The following is a 20,555-nucleotide window of genomic DNA, read 5'->3' on the forward strand; positions in this document are numbered from 1 at the left end:
TAGGCCGGGTGTGGTGGCTCTTGCCTGTAATCCCAGCACTTTGGGAAGCCAAGGCAGGCAGATGGCTTGGGTCCTGAAGTTTGAGACCAGCCTGGGCAACATGGCAAAACCACAGCTCTACAAAAAATACAAAAATTAGCCAGGCGTGGTGGCACGCATTTGTGGTCCCAACTATTAGGGAGGCTGAGGTGGGAGGATAGCTTGAGCCCGGGAGGTCAAAGCTGCAGTGAGCAGTGATCATGCTACTGCACTCCAGCCTGGGTGACAGAGCAAGACCTTGTCTCAAAGAAAAAAATAAAAAAAAGAAAGAAAGAAAAAGAAAGGCCCAGTAGCTTGCCAAAACTGAAATTTAAATCGAGGTTTCTTGAATTGAAGCCTTGTTTTGGAATATCACTTTGCTTCCTAATACAAACATGCTTTACAATTCCTGCATTTAAAAAAGCTAGCCAGCAAGGGTATCACATATAGATTTAAAAGACTACCAGGAACATTTGAACTGCTGGGCAGCTAGGTTTTGTCCTGTTCACGTCAGTCATTAGGCTGGGAGCTGATGTTCAGATCCAATGTGTTCCCTCCCCTACAAAGAGGTCCACTGGGGATAAGCCCCCACTGAGAAATTCTTCACAACTCAGCCAGGCTTCTTGGAACTAACTGGAGATTTAAGCTGGTGGTTCCTGAAATTTAAGGTCATCAGAACCACCCAGAGGGCTTGTGAAAATGCAGATTACTGGGCCCCGTCCCCAGATGCTGGGGCCTGAGACTCTGCATTTCTGGCACTCAGTGATACCAGGCCTACTGGTCTGGAGGCCACACATTGAAAAATACGGATTTAAGCTGCCTCCGCCTGGGGTCTCCATTCTGACTCTGCAGCTGTTTCTCAAATGCAATGACCAAGTACAGTTTCTCTGAGGGCTCAGCCGAGACCTTTGTATTTGTCCATTTTCATACTGCTGATAAAAATACACCTGAGACTGGATAATTTATAAAGAAAAAGAGGTTTAATGGACTTACAGTTCCATATGGCTGGAGAGGCCTCACAATCATGGCAGAAGGCGAATGGCACATCTTACATGGCGGTAGACGAGAGAGAATGAGAACCAAGCAAAAGGGGATTTCCCCTATAAAACCGTTAGATCTTACTCAGTACCATGAGAACAGTATGGAGGAAACCGCTCCCATGATTCCGTTATCTCCCGCCGGGTCCCTCCCACAACACACGGGAATTATGGGAGCTACAATTCAAGATGAGATTGGGTGGGGACACAGGCAAACCATATCAATCACTAAAGCCAGTCTTCAGTGACCTGCTGTCTCCATCCTTCGGACGCTCCGTGGAGGCTTCTGGACACAGCATCTGTGCTGCTCAGGGCCGTTCCTCTTCTCATTGGCTGACGTGCTCTGTGGCATCTGTCACAAGTTTTAATTGAAGGTCAGCAGTGGCAGGTAAGCCACCAACATCATCAGCTTCTTTCAGCCTTTTGGAACAAGAGCGAAATTGGCCAAGGTCACTGCTATGACAAAGGGTTGCTTGGATGGAGCCCTTCTGAGCGCGGGTATTTATGCATCCAAACATTTATGGAAGCCCCACCGTGAATTAATAGCACGATGGCTTTCTCCCACCAAACCTGGAGAAAGTCTTCCAGATATTTTTGGAAAATATTTTGAATATTTCCAAATATTTTATTTTTAAAATTGTTTCTATTCTGTTTCTTAGTAATAGCAGTCTAACACAAAGCTATAGCATTTCTGTCATCACTCAAGAGAGTCGATTCCAATCCACTGAAGCTGAAGACATCTGGCCTCCTCAGCTGTCATCCCAGATACTTGGGTGGCTGAGGCAGGAGAATCACTTGAACCTGGGAGGCAGAGGTTGCAGTGAGCCAAGATCACACCACTTGCACTCCAGCCTGGGCGACAGAGCAAGACTTCATCTCAAAAAAAAAAAAATTGAAGAAGGGAGATGGATGCATACACGAAAGGTTTGCTTCATCTGATTAGGAAATCTACTCCCTTGTTAAAAACAATACCCATTCTCCAAAACTAGTACCGAGAGAAGATCCAGGCTTAGCCTGAACCACAGCCCACCTGCAGCCCTGAGAGTAAGTTGCTATGTTCTGTGCTGCAGACAATCATCACCCTTCTGCTGCCCCCTCTCCAGACCCAGGCTGTTGCTCAACTCTTTTGTCTGTTGTTAAAATCATTTCATGAAAGAAAAAAAAATTAACATCATAAAAAAGACTGGATAGATGTAATCTCATAAAAAAGAGCAGTCTTTTAATAAATAAATGAAAACAAACCTCCAGATCCCTCATGTCCCATACTTATTTTTTTTTATTTCATCACTGGCAGGTGAGAACTTGTCTGGCCTGGGAGTGGCTTTGGAGAAGTGCTTTTCTAGGTTGCTTCTCCTGCTGATAAGGACCATGACTCAAGGGAAGGCTGCTCTGAAAGGAGAATGGGGACCATGGTTTTGTTTTCTTGGTTACCTCGCACTTGGGGCGTCTTCCCATTAGCGGTTTTGACTTGATTCACTCTGGGCTTGAGGCTCCTCCTTGGTAAGTTGGATGATTGGAAATGATCTCTGAGTCCCAGGCTCTGGTTTTATGGGTTCCACGGGTTCCTTTCCTTTTAAGGGAAAACAAACTTCTCTGCAATGTTAAGAGAGGTTGTGATAGTAAATAGCTGAAAATTAATAAGCAGTGACTGAGGAGTAGCCAGCCCACGATCGCTTTCCTAAAATACGCTCTGACTCCCAAAATAAGCAGGCACAAACAACAGTGTGGAGCCCCTCTCATCATATCCTGCATACAAAATTCGGGGAGACTTGGAGCTCAAGACGCATTGACTTCTTACTTGTCTCCATTTGTTCTGGGTTAGGTGATGGATCCACAGTGACTTAGCAACTTTGATGACAGCCGGGGCTTCTGGAGACTGGCTGCATATTAAAACCACCTGGGCCTATTCCAGATGGATTAAATCAGACTCTCTGGGACTGGGGTCCGTACATCATTTAAAAAAAAAAAGTCTCCCCAGGTGGCTTCCTATGCAACCAGAGTTGAGATTTATTGGACCAGACTAACAAACACAGCTGGAAGAAGAGGGCAGAGAGGACTCCTTAGGATGTGCAGATGGAGTGGCTCGTTTAGGCTGCAGTGGAATTCCTTTTCTTCTTGTAATAAAACAACTCCTATTTACATATCATTTTAGAAAAATATTTTCCCCCTTCTCTTATTTGATGCTCAAGAGAGAATAATTGAGTTTGCCTTAGCATCTCTTTTGATTTGTTTTTTTAGATGTATGACCTGTCACCAGTAAACCCAGAGAGATAAATTAGGGAATGGCTGTGCTATAGAAAGCACTTACTGATTATTAAAGATTCTGCCTTCAAGCTCTTTTAAATAGTGCCTTTCTCTTGGTGATTTGGATTTAAAAATTTAAGGATATATTTACATGCAGCTTTGCGGGAGCACATGAATATTAAGTGAAGTAGTGCCTAGCTAAGTTGTGTTGAAATGAGTTGGTAGATCGTAGATAATATAAAGTAAGTGAATATTTCTAAGGGAGTGGAAAAATTTGGATGGCTCAGTAATTATGGAAATTGGCAGGGCATTTGGGGACCCCAGCTGCTCTTTGTCCCTTTGTCCCATAAATGGGTGACAGTTTGCAAGGCACGGAGCTCTGCCAGATGTTTGCGATAGTGGTTGGGTGGGGAGAATTTCATAGCTGGCTTGGCCACAGGAAGATGACGAGCTTGTTAAGAATAATGATCGGACACCCTGCATATTCGCTGACTGCATGCTTAGCAAATTTGCAAACTAGCTTCATCCCTAAGGGCTTTTAGTCACAGAATTTAAATAAGAGGCACACCCATGAGAGTTTGCTGGAAAACAAAGAGAAACCCTGCTCTCAGTAAGTGCTTGCTAATTGTTTGGGGATTTGTGACAAATAGGAAGCAAATATTGAGTTGGTACTTGGGTGATTTCTTTCTTTTTCGTTTTTGCGAACTGACCTGGAGCCTTGGTCTCCAGGAACTTTGTGTTCCTGGCAGGCAGATCTCCTGCCCCAGCACCTGCACATGCTCAGCGCTCTCCCCCGTCCTGCATCAAACTCGAGAGAGTTGTGTCAATTTAAAGCGCATGTACACACACACACACGTGCACACACACACGTATAAGCACATACATATATATGTGCTTGTATATATACACATATATGTATATATGTGTATATGTATATATATAACATGCCCCTATATATACATGTATACACATACACATATATAAAAAATATACACATTATATGCATATTTACATGCGTATATATAAAGGGACACATATACACACACATATGTGTGTGTATATATATAAAACGTGCCCCTATGTATACATGTATACACATACACATATAAAAATACATGTTACATACATATATACATATATACATACATATATATAAACAGAAATACACACAGACGTGTGTGTGTGTGTGTGTGTGTGTATTTGAGACAGGGTCTTGCCCTGTCTCCCAGGCTGGAGTGCAGTGGTGCTATCTCAGCTCACTGCAGCCTCCATCTCCCAGGCTCAAGCCATCTTCCTGTCTCCCAGGCTCAATCCATCCGAGTAGCTGGGACCACAGGTGCACAGCATAATGCCTGGGTAACATTTTTTTTTTTTTTTTTTTTTTTTTTTTTGTAGAGATGAGGTTTCACCATGTTGCCCAGGCTGGGCTCAAACTCCTGAGCTCAAATGACCTTCCCGCTTTGGCCTCCCGAAGTGCTGGGATTACAGGCGTGAACCACCGCACACAGCCTATATAATTTTTAAAATAGGGAACAGATTGTGCAAACATACAACATGTGACCCAGAATGGTTTGGTGTCTAAAAGAGGCTGACCACCTCGATGTGGCTGGAGGTGGTCTCAAAACCAAGCCCGCGGGCCATGGTTGAGCTTCACTGACCATGAGTGCTTTGCCTTTTGTGATTTGCATGTCTTTCTCTTAAATGAGAGCAAATGTAAGCATTTTTGGATGATACCAGCAGAGCTGCAGAAATGAAAGAGCAGCTCCCCAGCCAGGAATGAGCAAGTAACAACTCTTCCCTGGCCGTTTGCTTGCCAGTGAAAATGTCTCATGTTCAGAAACTGCTTCTCTTAAAAATCAGCTCCTCCAGCACTGGGAGTAGCTTCAGATAGGGGTGGGCAGGGGGCGCAGGAAGTAGTAATTTTCAGCATGTACCACTTCCTAGGAACAGAGACTTTAAAGAAAATCAGCTTCCTTGGAACATTTGTCCTCCTTCATTGCAGTTCTTTAGTAATTTCTGAGTCTGGGATTTTTCTGAACAGAACATCTTGTGAAATACAGAGTTGCTGGTATTCTGACATAAACCCTCTTTTTAAATGCCCTTTGCAGTAGGGACCTGCTAGGGTAACTCTGATGTGCCAAACCTCAGAGCCAAGGGGAAAGAACAGGAGCAAATGACGCTGAAAGCAAGCTCAAGTTCTTTGCCAATTATAATATGCTAAAAAGCACAACCGCAAGCTGATCCTTCTCGAGAGCCCTTAGGGAGGCTGTGCAGCCTGTACAGACCATTTGCCATTTTCTCCAGCACTTTCTGTCTCATTTTAGGTCACTGAATACTTTATTTCTTGCTGCGGAGTTAATTATGCACGTCTTTACCTCTCAACTGGAGTTCTTTAGGGCTGGGTCTCAGACTTTTATTTTTCATTTTTAGAGGTAGTATCTCACTCTGTCTCCCAGGCTGGAGTGCAGTTGTACCATCACAGCTCACTGCAGCGTCGACCTCCTGGGCTCAAGCGATCCTCCTCCCTCAGCCTTCCCAGTAGCTCGGACTGCAGGTGCACGTCACCATGCCTGGCTACTTTTTAAGTGTTTGCAGAGATGGGTCTACAAAAATCTAGCTATGTTGCCCAGGCCGATCTTGAACTCCTGGCCTCAAGTGATCCTCCCGCCTCGGCCTCACAGAACGTTGGTATCACAGGCGTGAGCCACTGTGCCTGGCCCTGGGTCTCAGGTTTTCTGCTTTCCCCTTAGCACCTAGGAGAGTACTTTATTCATAGTTACTGTTCCATAATTACTGTTGAATGAATGCACTTGAACAAAACACGATGTGATTTGTTTCGTTTTCCAGATCAGCTTATAATGAATTCTGTGTGTCTAACTGGGCAGACATAAAGCTGCCGCCTGTAGAATAAAAGAGCCATCCATGATTAGAATCATAGAAGCAGAAAATTTTAGAACTACAAAGGACTTGAGCTGTTAATTCAGTCTATTTGTTTTGGAGATGAACAATTAGAGTTCACGGAGATCAAGTGACACGCCCAAGGTGGAAGAGCTGGTGACACATGGACCAGCCGTCCACATACTTAGACAATAACTGCTTCCATGAGAGCTGACGTTGCTGACAGTTGTTGTAGCTACCTACTGTGGTGCATTTCAATTTCATCAATCTTTATGCCTCCGATTTTCCTTGGGGAATATAGGTAACCGATTTTTAATTTTATCTTCTCTGATTTTGTGGCTCATTCGTTTCTTTGTTTTTCCTCTGTCTGCTTTCTAAAATTTCTTATGCCACTTTCAAGAAAGCTGACTGGAACAGTCTGTTCTCCCCGTGTTAGACACAGAGGGGTTGGGGACAGAGATTGATGATTCTAGTGGGCAATGGCCAGATCTTATATAAAAGTGGAGTTCTGACTTCCCATCTGCAGCCGCCAGTCCAGGAAACCAACCAATAACCCCTGTAGCAATTGGCCCGGCATGCCCAGGATTTGATCAATTACTGGCAGCTGCCCTAATTTTTGTCGTGACTTCCAACTTAGGACCAAACAGAGAAGGCCAAATACTCTCCCCTAACCGATCACCCGGATGGGCTGCTTTCGTTATCCCCCTACGGCACCCGCCAACAGCCACCACCACCCAGAGCCTTCCCTTCTTTCTACTACAAAGTGTCACACTTCTCGGCCTGCCTTTGAGTCTCTACCGAACGCAGGTGACTTGACTCTGAATAAATAGCTTTGGCTTCCCTCATTTTGGTGGGCTTCACTTATTTCCACGTAGGAAAAGACCCAGGAAGAAGGCCAGCCCTGCTCACTTTACTGTTCTCTCTGTTTATGTTCATGTAGACAGCTCTACATCTAAATACTGGATTTTTGTTTGTTTGTTTGTTTTGAGATGGAGTCTCACCCTGTCACCCAGGCTGGAGTTTAGTGGCAGGATCTCGGCTCACTGCAACCTCTGCCTCCCGGGTTCAAGTGCTTCTCCTGCCTCAGCCTCCCTAGTAGCTAGGAATACAGGCGCGGACCACCCTGCCTGGCTAATTTTTTATATTTTTAGTGGAGACGGGGTTTCACCGTGTTGGCCAGGATGATCTTGAACCCCTGACCTTGTGATCCACCCCTCCTTGGCCTCCCAAAGTGTTAGGATTACAGGTGCGGGCCACCGCACGTGGCCATTTTTTTTGTGTGTGTGCCAATTTGTCTTTTCTTAATTTTAAAAGGAAATATGAAAATGCCCCCGTCGATTGCTTGGCTGAAATTGACCTGCGCTCTGTTGGTGGCGTTCTCCAGACCTGGTCACCCGAGACAGGAAAGGAGGTTGGGCCGGCTTGGAGTCCGCACCTGAGCGTTTTCTAAATGCTCGTAAAACTTTCATTTCATTATCTCCCTGCAATCTCCCAAGGAGGAGGAAGTCAGGCACCTTCTATCTTTCTCCTTTCCGGAATCCATTCTTTTTTCTTATTTTGAAGATGAGGATTTTTCTTATTTTCCAGTATTTCTCAATATAGATAGAAAGTCTGAAAAATTAAGTTTCATGATTTGCCAGCCAAAGGTATTTTTCTTTTAAATGTCAATAATGAACTTTAATTAAAGTGATGACATTGTCTTGTTTTAGAGACTGTTTTATGTGTCAGTAAGAAATGACATGGCCAGCATGATATTTAGAGGGGTAGGGGACAGGGATTTAGGCCTCCCCAAGTGTCTGTCAGCCCACCAACCCCCCATTCTCTGATGTCCCCAGCTGATGTTTTCTCAATTTTAGGTGAAGGCGCCGCAGATGCAGTCTCATGCCCCTTATTTCCAAACATACTGAAATCACAAGTCCCTTTGGTATAAAAGAATTAATGTACGTGAAGTGCTCCGAACACAGCCACAGCCTGGTCCATAGTAATTGTTCAATGCCGGCCCACTGCTACTGTTTCTCCTGTGGTTACTAATACTAACACTACTCATTATTAGGCAGAAATCCTGTAGCAGCTACTTTCTCTCAGTCATGTTTGCCTTAGTCCTTAGAATCCTTTAATATGCCAGTTTCCTTTCTAAGAGTCCTCTGCTTAAAATCTCTCTTGTTCTCTCCTTTTCCTGGCTCCCTCCTCTTCATCTTTCACATACCTCTTAAATGTCACTTTCTCGGGGAAGTCTTCCTAAACTCTAGTCCGAATTAGGGTTCCTATTTTCCTCTTTCAGACCAGGGATCAGTGAATGTTTTCTATAAGGGATCCAACAGTAAATGTTTTAGACTTTACAGGCCACATAGGCGACTACTCAACTCTGATGTAGTCTAAAAGCAGCCAGAGATGATATATAAATGAATGTGTGGGCTGAATTCCAATAAAACTTTATACCAGTTGTAGTTTAACGAACCTGTTTTAGAGCACTCTTTACTTTTTCTGCACAGTGTGATTATGTGATTACGTGATGATCAATCTCCCTCTGGACTGAAGCTTCTTAAAGATAAGACCCAAGGCCTTGTGCACTGGCTCATGCCTGTAATCCCAGCACTTTGGGAGGCCAAGGTGGGTGGATCACTTGAGGTCAGGAGTTTAAGACCAGTCTGGTCAACATGGTGAAACCCTGTCTCTACTGAAAATACAAAAATTAGCCAGGCATGGTGGTGGGCGCCTGTAATCCCAGCTACTCGGGAGGCTGAGGCATGAGAATCTGTTGAACCCGGGAGGCAGAGGTTGCGATGAGCCGAGATTGCGCCATTGCACTCCAGCCTGGGCAATAAGAGCGAAACTCCATCTCAAAAAATAAACAAACAAAAATCAGAATTCACCACTATAAACTTCATCCTGTTTAACCAAAAACCACTTGTACCCCAAAATCTATTGGAATTTTTTTAAATTAATAAATTGTGAATAAACAAAATACCATCCCTCGTGACCTGTGGCCTTTATTCTTCCTCTCCTCTCCACTAAATCTAGTTCTTTCTGGACTTACCTGTCCTCCGAAGTTTGGACTTACCTGTCCTCCCAAGTTTGGGCTTACCTGTCCTCCCAAGTTTGGGCCACTCAACTTGTAATGTCTGCCCTTGGTCAGGCAGTTTTTGTGCTGGATTGGAAGTTGCGTTGCCTTCTTCTCTAATTACACGGCCAAGCGCGGTGGCTCACGCCTGTAATCTCAGTACTTTGGGAGGCCAAGGTGGTGGATCACTTGAGGTCAGGAGTTTGAGACCAGCCTGACCAAAGTGGTGAAACCCCGTCTCTACTAAATATAAAAAATTAGCCTGGTGTGGTGGCACATGCCTGTAATCTCAGCTATTTGGGAGGCCGAGGCAGGAGAATCACTTGAGCCTTGGAGTCTGAGGTTGCAGTGAGCCAAGATCGTGCCGTTGCACTCTAGCCTGGACAACAAGGCGAGACTCCATCTTAAAGACACAATCATGGGAGTGAAGTTCTGTCATTATAAGAGGTGAGCTCAGCTTAAGAGCATAATGACATTCACATTACAGGGAGGAACACTGGACATGTCAAATTCTCATTGCTGTGATTTGGGGAAAGAAAAAATAACAGCCACCACCTAGCAACCCTACCGTATCTCAAGATGTGGTAATTTCTCTTATACAAAACAAGTTTGTTTTGTTCAATCACATTTAAGCCTATAGGTGTGATCCTTGTTTTTATAGGCAGCTAATTTTGAAGTGACATTTTGGGACGGGTTAATTTCACTTGTATTTTTCTTGCTTTTTGAATGCCTTGCAGTTGAGGCTGTCAGTGCTTGGCCTCCACCAGAGCCAAGAGTCAGACAGAATGTGGAACCACCCACCAAGTGGGCCAATGACAATGGGCTCTGCGTGTCTGTCCCTTCTCATTTCCTGCTGTAAACTTTCAGGGAGTCAGTGAACTCAAGCGTTTCTGTCAGATATAGAAACATTTCCCATGGTTGGAAAGTTAAAGGCTAGTTTAGGTTACAGGCAGTTTTTCTGCTGGAAAATACATAGTTTTCAGATACTTCCTTATGTGGTAATAAACAAAAACAAAATCAAGAAACTGTTTCCGGGAGGTTGAACGTGTGGTTCTCATCCCCTCGGCCTCCTCCGGTGTTCAAGTCCCAGGAAGTGGTTGATTTAGGCGGGGCAGCCACGTTGCAGCCAGGCCCAGGCTGCAGGAAGGAATGGAGTATATAGGTCAGCGTCTGCTTGAGGAAAGCAGAAATGATTCCAGCGTGTTTAAGCACAGGGTGATGAGAATTTCAAGTGCTGACACAGACATGGGAAGGAGACTCACTCCATGCTGAGGTTCCAGGAATGATCTTCAAGGTGATTCTGGGGAAGACCGAGTGTGGTGCCTCATGCCTATAATCCCAACACTCTGGGAAGTCGAAGAGGGCAGATCATCTGAGGTCAGGAGTTCAAGACCATCCTGGCCGACATGGTGAAACTCCGTCTCTACTAAAAATACAAAAATTAGCCAGACGTGGTGGCACATGCCTTCAATCCCAGCTACTCTGGAGGTTGAGGCAGGAGAATTGCTTGCATCTGGGAGGCGGAGGTTGTGGTGAGCCGAGATCACACCATTGCACTCCAGCCTGGGCGACAAGAGTGAAACCCCATCTAAAATAAAAAAAGGTGGTTTTAGGAGAGATTCTCTTTTTGCTAAAGCTAGGAACTTGAGGAATTATCAGAATGTGGGCAGTCACTAAGATGCTGCTGGCTTGTGGAATACACCTTCCCCTGATTCTAGACTCATGAACTCGGGTCTGGTCCCTGGGACCTTTGCATCTGAGATGGGGTGATTGGTCCCGGCCCATCTTGAATGTGTTGATTGTACCTTTGCATTTGCATTTTGTAAGTCAAGTCCAATGTGCGTGCTCTGGGCCATGGCTCTTCTGTCTATAGGTGGTTCCATCCCCTACCCCTTGACCATGTTTCCAGGGTGAGTGTTCAGCTGCCCACTTTCTGGTCCCACCCAGAGACCACTGCCACCTGAGGAAGCGTGACATTAGATAGCAAATTTAAAAAATACCGTGACAGGCAAATAAAGAGACCACAGAAGAAAGGGGACAGTATTTCCTCCTGGTTTTTGAACAAGGTGCCTGGCATTTCTGTTTTGCATGGGGCTGTGAAAGCTGTGTAGCCAACTCTGAACGCATCTCATCGCTTCCTACTGTGATAGCAGCTTCTGCCTTCCCTCCTTTTCATGGCTAAGTCTTTGCCTAGAGGAGAGTCGGGCCACACATGGAATCCAGCTACAGGGGAGTCTGGGAGTGGAGTTGTTTGGGTTTTGTCTTCTGGCAAGCAGTAAGACACACTAAAAGGGGTGGAGATGAGAGAGCTCATCAGTCCTAAAAAGGGACACAGCCCAGGAAGGCCCAAGAAGGGGAAGCAAGAAGTGAGGAGAGTGTGGGCGTTTGGAGGAGGGGTTGAGTTGATCCGCCTTTAAAAGAAAAACTGTAGACAAAATGAATGTTGTAGAATTTATTTGAGCATTAAAGGATTCATGAATTGGGCAGCACTCACGACCAGAAGAGGTTCAGAGATCTAGACTTTAGCAGCATGAGCAATGGGCTTCTATAGGCTGAACTTGGCAGCAAAGTAAAGCATTTATTTGATTGGCTCCAGCTAGCAGTTTGCCTTATTTGGGTATGATCTGGTGGGAGGTCCCCAGTTAGAGGTTAGTTGGCAGTTTCTGATTGGTTAGGCTTACATTTCACTTTACCGTTTATATTGGGCTTCAGTTGGCTTACCTAGGAACCCAAGGTTCTGAAGTCATCTCAGCCTAGTGGCTTCCCAGTTAGATATTTTTAACCACCCCAAATCTGTTAGTTTGAGCTACTCCTAGTACTGATTTCTAGGTAGAGAGTTCATCTGAAACCTGTAGATGACAGGTGCTCAAACTTAGGGAGCACTGGAGGAGCTTGTCTAAAATCAACGTTTCTGGGTCCCTACCCTCAAAGATTTGGATGCTGCCTAAATCCCATGGTGGGGTCTAGAATTTAAATGGATAGGTTCCTCTGGAGATACTGTGTTCACTGTGCTTCTGATCACTAGTGTTACTCCTCCTGGCCTCCAGTCCCCCTTTCCCACCCACATTTTTTTTTTAGACCTGGTCATTTTTTTTCCCCTTTTCTGCATTTTTCTTGTGGTTGTTTCAGGTGTCTTTATCAACATTCCCACTGGTTTAGAGATTGCAAGCAAAATTCCTCTCTTTGCTTCGAACACTCTAGTGAAACCTAGAATACTCAAGGTAAATGCTAAGATGAGGCTGTTCAGTTACCTCTGGAGCTCAGGGTCTAATTCATCCAACGTTTATCGAGCCCCTTCAAAGCACCCATCATTGGGGATGGAAAATGAAAGATACACAGCTCCTGCCCTGTAGGAGCATGTGGCCTTGTGGGGGAAGCTTAGCACTTCTGCCTCACTAGGTTTAAGCAGTTGGAGGAGCAGCATCTATTTGGAAAGAAGAAAAACGCTTTTGAAAAGTGCACTTGGTCTGTACGGTGGCTGCTCTTTGATTTCCTGAATGCAAGGGGTTGAACCGAACACACGATGCCCTCCATGGTTGGGGAAGCATCCATCACCCCCTTGGGAACGGAAACTTGACATCGAACTTCCAGGAATTGAGGCCAGGACCTTCTTGAGGCACTGTCTTGTGGTTCAGTTCTGCCTGCCCGGAGTCATTGGCCTTCGGGGCTGACCGTTTCGTCGCTGACTCCCACAGACACGCCGACCATCTGGAGGCTAAAGGATCTTTCTTCCTAGGAGGTCCCTCATGATAGGGTCTCTGAAGCCTCTACCATGGAAGGGAATGGTTGGGATTAGACCCTATGCAGAGGCACGTGCCTTTTCGTAGAGGGGCACATCCATTGGCCCAGTTGTTCCCTCATTAAGGGCAGTGGGGGAAGCTGGTTCCTTCTTGTGGATTGTAGCCTTCCAGACTTTAACTCCTTGCTTTATTCAGATCCTTGGCCAGGTCTTCTGTACTGGTCTCCTGGGCCACCCATCGGGCTGTCTTCACTTCCTACCATCAGCTGTTCACTCTATCCAAAGATGAAGCAGCCCTGTATTTGCTGATGTGAGCTGCTTCCTTTATTTATGCTCTCACCGGATCTCTGGGAGGTGTACTCTACCATCAGAACACTCGGAGACAGTTATCTGGACATAAAGTGTTGGTGCTGGCATCGTTATCAAATAATAACAGAAAACACATCAGCACCAATTGCATCTATCCCTGTGCTAGATGAGATAAGGAAAAAACACATGCACAGTCCTGTCTTTGAAGAGCTGACATTAAAATGGACGATGCCATGAAACACACACATTTGTAAGTTACAGACATCCTCCTATGCAAGCACTCTAGTCACGTTTGTTTGGTAAAGGATAATCACTTATTAGCTTCAGAAAGAACTCATTCATGCCTTGATTTTCAGTGTTGCCACAGGAAAGCAATAGCAGAACCTGGGTCCCTGCTGTGAAAATGAAAGTACTTAAGGATGTTCAATTGCTTTTCTGTTATTCATGTGCATCCGTGGTAGGACATCATGGCAGAGCAGCTGCTCAGAGCGGGTGATTACGTGTGGGTTCCCGCTTCAGCCTGGGATTGTTTCATTATCTACAGCTGTTCTCCAGCATGGTAAAATTCGGACGATGTCGATAATTTTCCCATAAGGGGCTCTCAAGATACATCAGTTTGTGCTATCTAGAGTAGTTTAAACTACTGTTTCTTGAGTACTTACTATGTACTGGGCAACATTTTCCATATCTCAGGAAGCAGTCTCATTTTCAAAGGAGAATGGAATCCGTTTCAGGTCACACCACTTCCTGCAGATTCAGGACACCACACAGATATTTTAAAACGCTGGGTGCTCCTTTCGAATTTGCCAGTCTGACAAGATGCTTGTCATAGAGCACCGCTGTCTGGGCTACAGGGATGCAGAAAGGACCGAAGGTCTGAAGGGAGGGAAAGGGTTCTGTGCTGGTGGGTTCCTGGAAAAGCCTTTACTTTGAGGTTGTCCATTGAGCTTGTGTAACCTGGAGGGGTAGAAGCAAAATTAAATGAACACGGATCAACCTTTTAACGCGTATCTTGCAAATAACATGCTCCTGGCTCTATGTGCAATGCCTGGATATAACAAATCTATTTTTACGAAGCCTACAAAGACCAAAATACCTCGATGTGTGTGATGTGATGTAATCTCTGCATTTGGGGTGGGAGGTGAGTAGGGAAACTACTTTGGAATTAGCACGAATGTACACAATTCTGGGTAATGATACACGAGAATGCTCAGGTATTCATAGAATTCAGACAGGGCGTGTGATCTGCCCAGGATTTAGGAAAGACCTTAGGTGTTTCTGGGAATTGTATGTTCATGTGTTCCTACAACCAATAACTAGCATATAATGATCATCATTATTTATTGAACAGTTATGCTGACTTAGTATCTTTTTTTGGGTTACTTGGAGCAGTCACTCTGTTTTCTTGAGTTGTAAACTTACGGTGAAGGTTTTGGGTTAAAGAGTTGTAATGGAAGTGATTCCCTGCTGCATCTTATTTTGAGAGTCGAGGGGAGAAATTCGGTCCATTCATTGAGGTGGGGTGCGCCTGCCTGTAGGTTCTGGTGGAATAAGGTGTCTCCTGGAGCTGGAGGGGTGGGGTGGGGTGGATGAAGGAAGCATCTGGTTCGCTGGATCCTGGAAGGTTTTGTGACCTCATCGTGCCCACCTGGCATCACAGAGTAGGCAGTGCAGTGCCTCACAGGAGAAACCCTCTGGGCTGAGACAGACATAAAGTAAGAAGAAAAGAGCCAGTCTTTGGTTCAGCAATGCATTCTTGTTGGTTTCTTATTGTCTCCTTTTAGACAAACCTATTCGTGGTAGAAACACAGCAATGTGAACACGATGGGGAGAAGGGGAGGACCAGTCCTACCACTTTGGCCTTTGTGTCCTCTGTGAAGAGATGCTGGTGTTTTATGAGCATTTGTGAGCTCCTGGCATTTGGGTCATAGTACCCCTGCGCATCGGTATTCATGACTTTCCCACATGGGCCTCAGAGGAGGGCTTGCAGCCTCCCCAGTGCCCGCTTCTGGGGATGAGAAGAATTGCAGAATTGTATAAATCCCTTATCATCAGCTAGAGGATTGTTAAATGCACACATTAAGGCAAAAAAGCCTGCTATCAACAATTGGCTTTATTTTTTGAGAAAATACAGCAGAACAAGCAAGATGTGGTGGTGTGTTCCTGTATTCCCAGCTACTCAGGAGGCTGAGGCAGGAGGATCACTTGAGCTCAGGAGTTGGAGGCTGCAGTGAGCTATGATTGTGCCACTGCACTCCAGTCTGGGCAGCAGAGTGGGACCTTGGCTCAAAGTAAAGAGAGAGAGGGAAGGAGGGTGGGAAGACAGAAATAGAACAATAGAAGTTTGTAAAAATACCCAAACTGGAAGAAAGAAAAAACAGGAGAGATGCTCAAGGATATTTGACTCCAGCTCCCTGCTTCTTACATGGGAAGCTGGGTGGGTCCCCCTGTTTCTAGTTCGGCATTCCCTTTGAGACCTCCTCAACTCAAGGGGGACTTCAGAAACAATGGAATGAAACAATAGGCCCTGCATTTTCACTCAGAGCTCATGCTTTCTGTTGCCAGGCAGAACCTAGAAAGAGTTCCTACTCTGTAACCCACTCACACTCGGTTTGTTTTCACAAAATATAGAGGGGTCAGTGAACGCGTGTTTTGATTCCAAGGAAATTCCAAGCGCCTTGGTTTAGCAAATGTCGATTTGGTGACATGTCACTTTTCCTTTTTAGCAACCAAAAAGTCCGATAATGAAAGAAGTTTCTCTTTAATTTACTTAACCCTGCAAAATGTTTGCTCAGATTTTTTGTTTGTTTGTTTTGTATCAATGTAAGGAGTACAAGTACAGTTTTGTTATGTGGATATATTGCCTGATGGTGAATTCTGGGTTCTTAGTGTAACCATCACCCGAATAGTGTACATTGTACCCATTAAGTAATTTCTCCTACCTCATCCCCTCCCATTCTTCTACACTTCTAAGCCTCTAATGTCTGTTACTTCATTCTGTATGTTAACCTGTACACATTATTTAGCTCCCACTTGTGGCTGAGAACATGTGGTATTTAGCTTTCTGTTTCTGAGTTGTTTCACTTAACATAATGGCCTCCACTTCCACCCATGTTGCTGCAAACGACATGACTTCATTCTTTTTTATGGCTGAATAGTATTCCTTAGTATGCATGTACCACATTTTCTTGGTCCAATCTTCTTTTGATGGATGTTTAGGGTGATTCCCTGTCTTTGCAGTTGTGGGTGGTGCTGTGGTAGACATGAGTGCAGGTATCTTTTTGATATAATCATTTCTTTCCTTTGGGTAGACACCCAGTAGTCAGATTGCTGGATACAATTATAGTGTTGTTTTTTTTTTTCTCTCAGAGATTAAGTCTTTTTGGTGTGAGCTTCTATTTACAAGCATTCCAGGTCCTGTAAATAATGTGCGCAAGTTTTCATTGCACAGTAAATTTGGTTTCACTCAGTCTTGCCTGTATCTTATGTGATGGACAAGCATGACGTGAAAATACGTGACCTGAGCTCTCTAGTTCCCATGACCTGGCAGGTGTGTGGCCTGCCACATCACCTGGTATAAGTCTGTCATAGACTTATATGAGAGTCTCAACTCATTTCTTTTTTGAGACGGAGTCTTGCTCTGTTGTCCAGGCTGGAGTGCAATGGCACAATTTCGGCTCACTGCAACCTCCGCCTCCCGGATTCAAGTGATTCTCCTGTCTCAGTCTCCTGAGTAGCTGGGATTATAGGCACCCACCACCACGCCCAGCTGATTTTTGTATTTTTAATAGAGATAGGGTTTCACCTTGTTGGCCAAGCTGGTCTTGAACTCCTAACTTCGTGATCCGCCCGCCTCGGCCTTCCAAAGTTCTGGGATTACAGACATGAGCCATCGTGCCCAGCCTCAGTTCATTTCTCAAAGAGACAAATTCTAAACACAGTGGCAAGTCCTCAGCAGGGCTTTCTTCTCACCCACAGAATCATCTGAGCCTCAGGAGCTCATTTCAGCCCAGCTGGTGTGCATTAGGTACCTGTGCACAAGGCAGCTGAGCTCCTAGGAGGAAACAGGAAGAAGCCCCCTCTACCTGTGTGTCCTGCCCAGGGAAAGGCATCCTGTGGCAGGGGCCCGTTCTGGAACCACTCATAGGAGGTGGGACTTCAGAATCTTCCAGAACAAGGGGAATGCCTGTCTTATGATTTGAAACATCTTCCCCGATGGTTCTGTCTGCCTTCCTCATACTCCCCGAAGAACTATGGTCTTACAAGACCACTACTGAGCCTATCTGAGGCCAAGTTTGATTACCGGGAAGTAATTCAGGAAAGCCCTGTATAAACTCTTTTTTTTTTTTTTTTTTTGAGACAGAGTCTTGCTCTGTCGCCCGGGCTGGAGTGCAGTGGCCAGATCTCAGCTCACTGCAAGCTCCACCTCCCGGGTTTACGCCATTCTCCTGCCTCAGCCTCCCGAGTAGCTGGGACTACAGGCGCCCGCCACCTCGCCCGGCTAGTTTTTTGTATTTTTTAGTAGAGACGGGGTTTCACCGCTCTAGCCAGGATGGTCTCGATCTCCTGACCTCGTGATCCGCCCGTCTCGGCCTCCCAAAGTGCTGGGATTACAGGCTTGAGCCACCGCGCCCGGCCTATAAACTCATTTTATATCTCCACTCACAATCTTTTATTGTATTTTATCTGTTTATTTTTGTAGAGACAGGGTCTCACTATGTTGCCCAGGCTGGTCTCAAACTCCTGGCCTCAAGTGATCCTCCCACTTTGGCCTCCCAAAGTGCTGGGATGACAAGGATGAGCCACAGTGCCCGATCTCCACTCACAGCCTCTCGTTTCACATTCATAGGTGGTCTACGGATAGCAGGAAGTCTCTCACCGAGGACTTTTCCAACCCTGAGAAGATGCAAACAACAACCTGAAGAAAGAAAGATTCCTGGGGGACGGGAGCTATCTTTGTAGGAGCGGGTGCCATTTGGGACAGAGCACAGGGCTTGGGAACATTCTGAATTAGAGAAGAGAGGGGGCAGCTTCACCCCTCCTGGGCAGCAGGTCCATTTTCTCTGGTGTCAATTCCTGACACACCAGAAGTGCCTCTGTTTAGATAGAGGTCAGCATAAAAGGCGATGGCTATTCTTTAAGCACTTAGGAAATGTTTGTTTGGGGAGGACCTGCATCGTTTCGGGTCTGTAATGGCACTGGGCCTGCAGAGACGCGTGGAGGCTCCTCTGCCTGCACACTCCGCCTCTGTGTGGGAAGTGGAAGATGAGGACGTCTCAGCAAAGACCAGTGGTGGTCTTTGATCTGGACCCACAGTGACTCCCATCGGCATCGCATGTCTTTCTAACTGCTTATGATTATGATTTTTATTTTATTTTTTGAGACAGTCTCACTCTGTTGCCCAAGCTGGAGTGCAGTGGTGCGATCTTGGCTCACGGCAACCTCTGCCTCCCGAGTTCAAGTGATTCTTCTGCCTCAGCCTCCTGAGTAGCTGGGATTACAGACACATGTCACTGTGCCTGGCTAATTTTTATATTTTTAGTAGAGACAGAGTTTCGCCATGTTGGCCAGGCTGGTCTCGAACTTATGAGCTCAGTTGATCCACCTCCCACAGTGCTGGGATTACAAGCGTGAGCCCCTGTGCCTGGCCTCTCGCTGCTTGTTAATGTTTCCTGATACGTTTCCTGCAGTGACCTCAAGTCCGCGTTCCGGATTTCTCCTCCCCGCCCAGACTGGCTCTGCCTGCTGCGTCCTGCTGAGACACCAGTTGCGCAGTGCCTAAAGCCAGGAACCTGGGCCTCCTTCCAGGTCACCCCCCCGCCTCCCACCCTGACCCACGCACGCCTGTCCTTGATCATTATATCATATGACTCCAGCCTCTGAAATGTGACTTGTGTGTCATTACCTCTCCAGAACCCATGATCACTGTCACCTTTTACTTCTGCTATTGTAATAGGTCCTTACCTGGCCTTCTCACCTGCCTTCATCCAGTCCATCCTGCGCTATTGGACGGAGTGGAACCTCGGGGTAAGAACACGGCTCCAGGGCAGCCATGAGAAGGGTGCAGAAGGCAGTCAGCCCGCAGCTGGATTCGCACCTGCTGGGGATCAGTCTCCCCTCTTTCCCGCTTGACCCATTCCTCCAATCACACGCCTCCCTTAGTACAACTCTTTGCTTCCCTTGCTTTTTCTCCAGGATAAGGAACAAGCTCCTTAACATCACACCTCAAACCAGTCACGAAGGGGCCTGAGGTGATCTTTGCCGTTTCATCTTTCCCCCATCTCCAGCTCTGAAACACACCTGTCACTCTCTAGCTGTGACTTCCTACGACTTACCATATTCCTTAGAAACGCTGCGCACCCAGACGTCTCTGGGACTTTGGAGCACCTGCCTGAGCTGAGGATGCTCTTGTCCACCTGAAAAATCCGTGCCTGCTTCATAGCCAGCCACTGTGCCAGTGGCCATATCCCTAGGCAGGGCTGGCCTGCTCCTTCTCTGCACTCCAATAGTAGTTAAGTGCCTCTGTCACACTGTGATCGCTCCTGTCACCTTCCATCATAGATACTTATTTATCCGTCTGCGTCTCAGACAGAAGTGAGCCTCTGGAGGCCTGGGACCCGTTCTTATGTGTCTCTAGAATTCTTAGCACCCAGCCAAGCCTGTGCCTGGTACAGAATCATCGCTCATTGTGAATGAATGTCATAGAACACAGCAAAGCAGGCAGGGAGATGGGGGGGGGGGCGCAAACAGTTCAGGTACAAATTCCAAGGATGGTGGAAGTTGGGCACAGGGAGTGGTACAAGTGCCAGCGTCTTTGAAGCTGACAGGTGTTAATAAGGAATCAGATAAACAGAGAAAAAAATGCAGTGAATCTGACTTCTTAGCAGAAGTGTTTGGCTGTGTTGGCCCGTGGGAAGCTGAACTTTTGCGGCACTGGAGATGCCATCAGGGTGCGTGGCTTCGCTGGAGAACTTTCCAGAAGTACTTATTTGATGCTATTCAGAGTTTCAGAAACTTGAGGGCTACTTTTAATGATCTCCAATGGACTCATTCCCAAGAACAGTAGTAATTTACCACCTGCAAGTTGTAGGGAGTTGCTTCAAATGAGCATTTGTAGGGAGTTGCTTCAAATGTTTCAGGTTGCAGTTGACTTTGGAACGTATATCCATCATGTCATGTGTCTGGGGCATACGATTCCCTGTAGTTTCTGGGATCTCCCAAAATAGGAGGAAGGAGTGACTACCTGGGT

General features: G+C 46.0%; 1 protein-coding gene and 1 long non-coding RNA gene across 5 annotated transcripts in view; one reads left to right on the forward strand and one right to left on the reverse strand.

The window, feature by feature from the left end:
* CAMK1D (calcium/calmodulin dependent protein kinase ID) overlaps window positions 1-20,555 on the forward strand; it is a 489,620-nt gene that overhangs the window by 243,207 nt on the left and 225,858 nt on the right. The window contains exon 1 of one of the 4 annotated variants that reach the window (XM_077945767.1): window positions 2,454-2,555. The exons of the other annotated variants lie outside the window; for them this stretch is intronic. The gene's annotated coding sequence lies outside the window, so the exon portion shown is untranslated. Of the gene's footprint in view, window positions 1-2,453; window positions 2,556-20,555 lie in introns of those variants that run through there. 4 annotated transcript variants of the gene reach the window in all.
* LOC114669892 (uncharacterized) lies at window positions 11,698-19,611 on the reverse strand. The gene is made up of 2 exons (XR_013397922.1): window positions 19,271-19,611; window positions 11,698-14,263 (listed from the first exon to the last, which is right to left on the reverse strand). It is a non-coding gene; the product is annotated as an uncharacterized LOC114669892 (long non-coding RNA).

Source organism: Macaca mulatta, chromosome 9, assembly GCF_049350105.2.
Source record: "Macaca mulatta isolate MMU2019108-1 chromosome 9, T2T-MMU8v2.0, whole genome shotgun sequence".
Classification (NCBI taxonomy): domain Eukaryota; kingdom Metazoa; phylum Chordata; class Mammalia; order Primates; family Cercopithecidae; genus Macaca; species Macaca mulatta.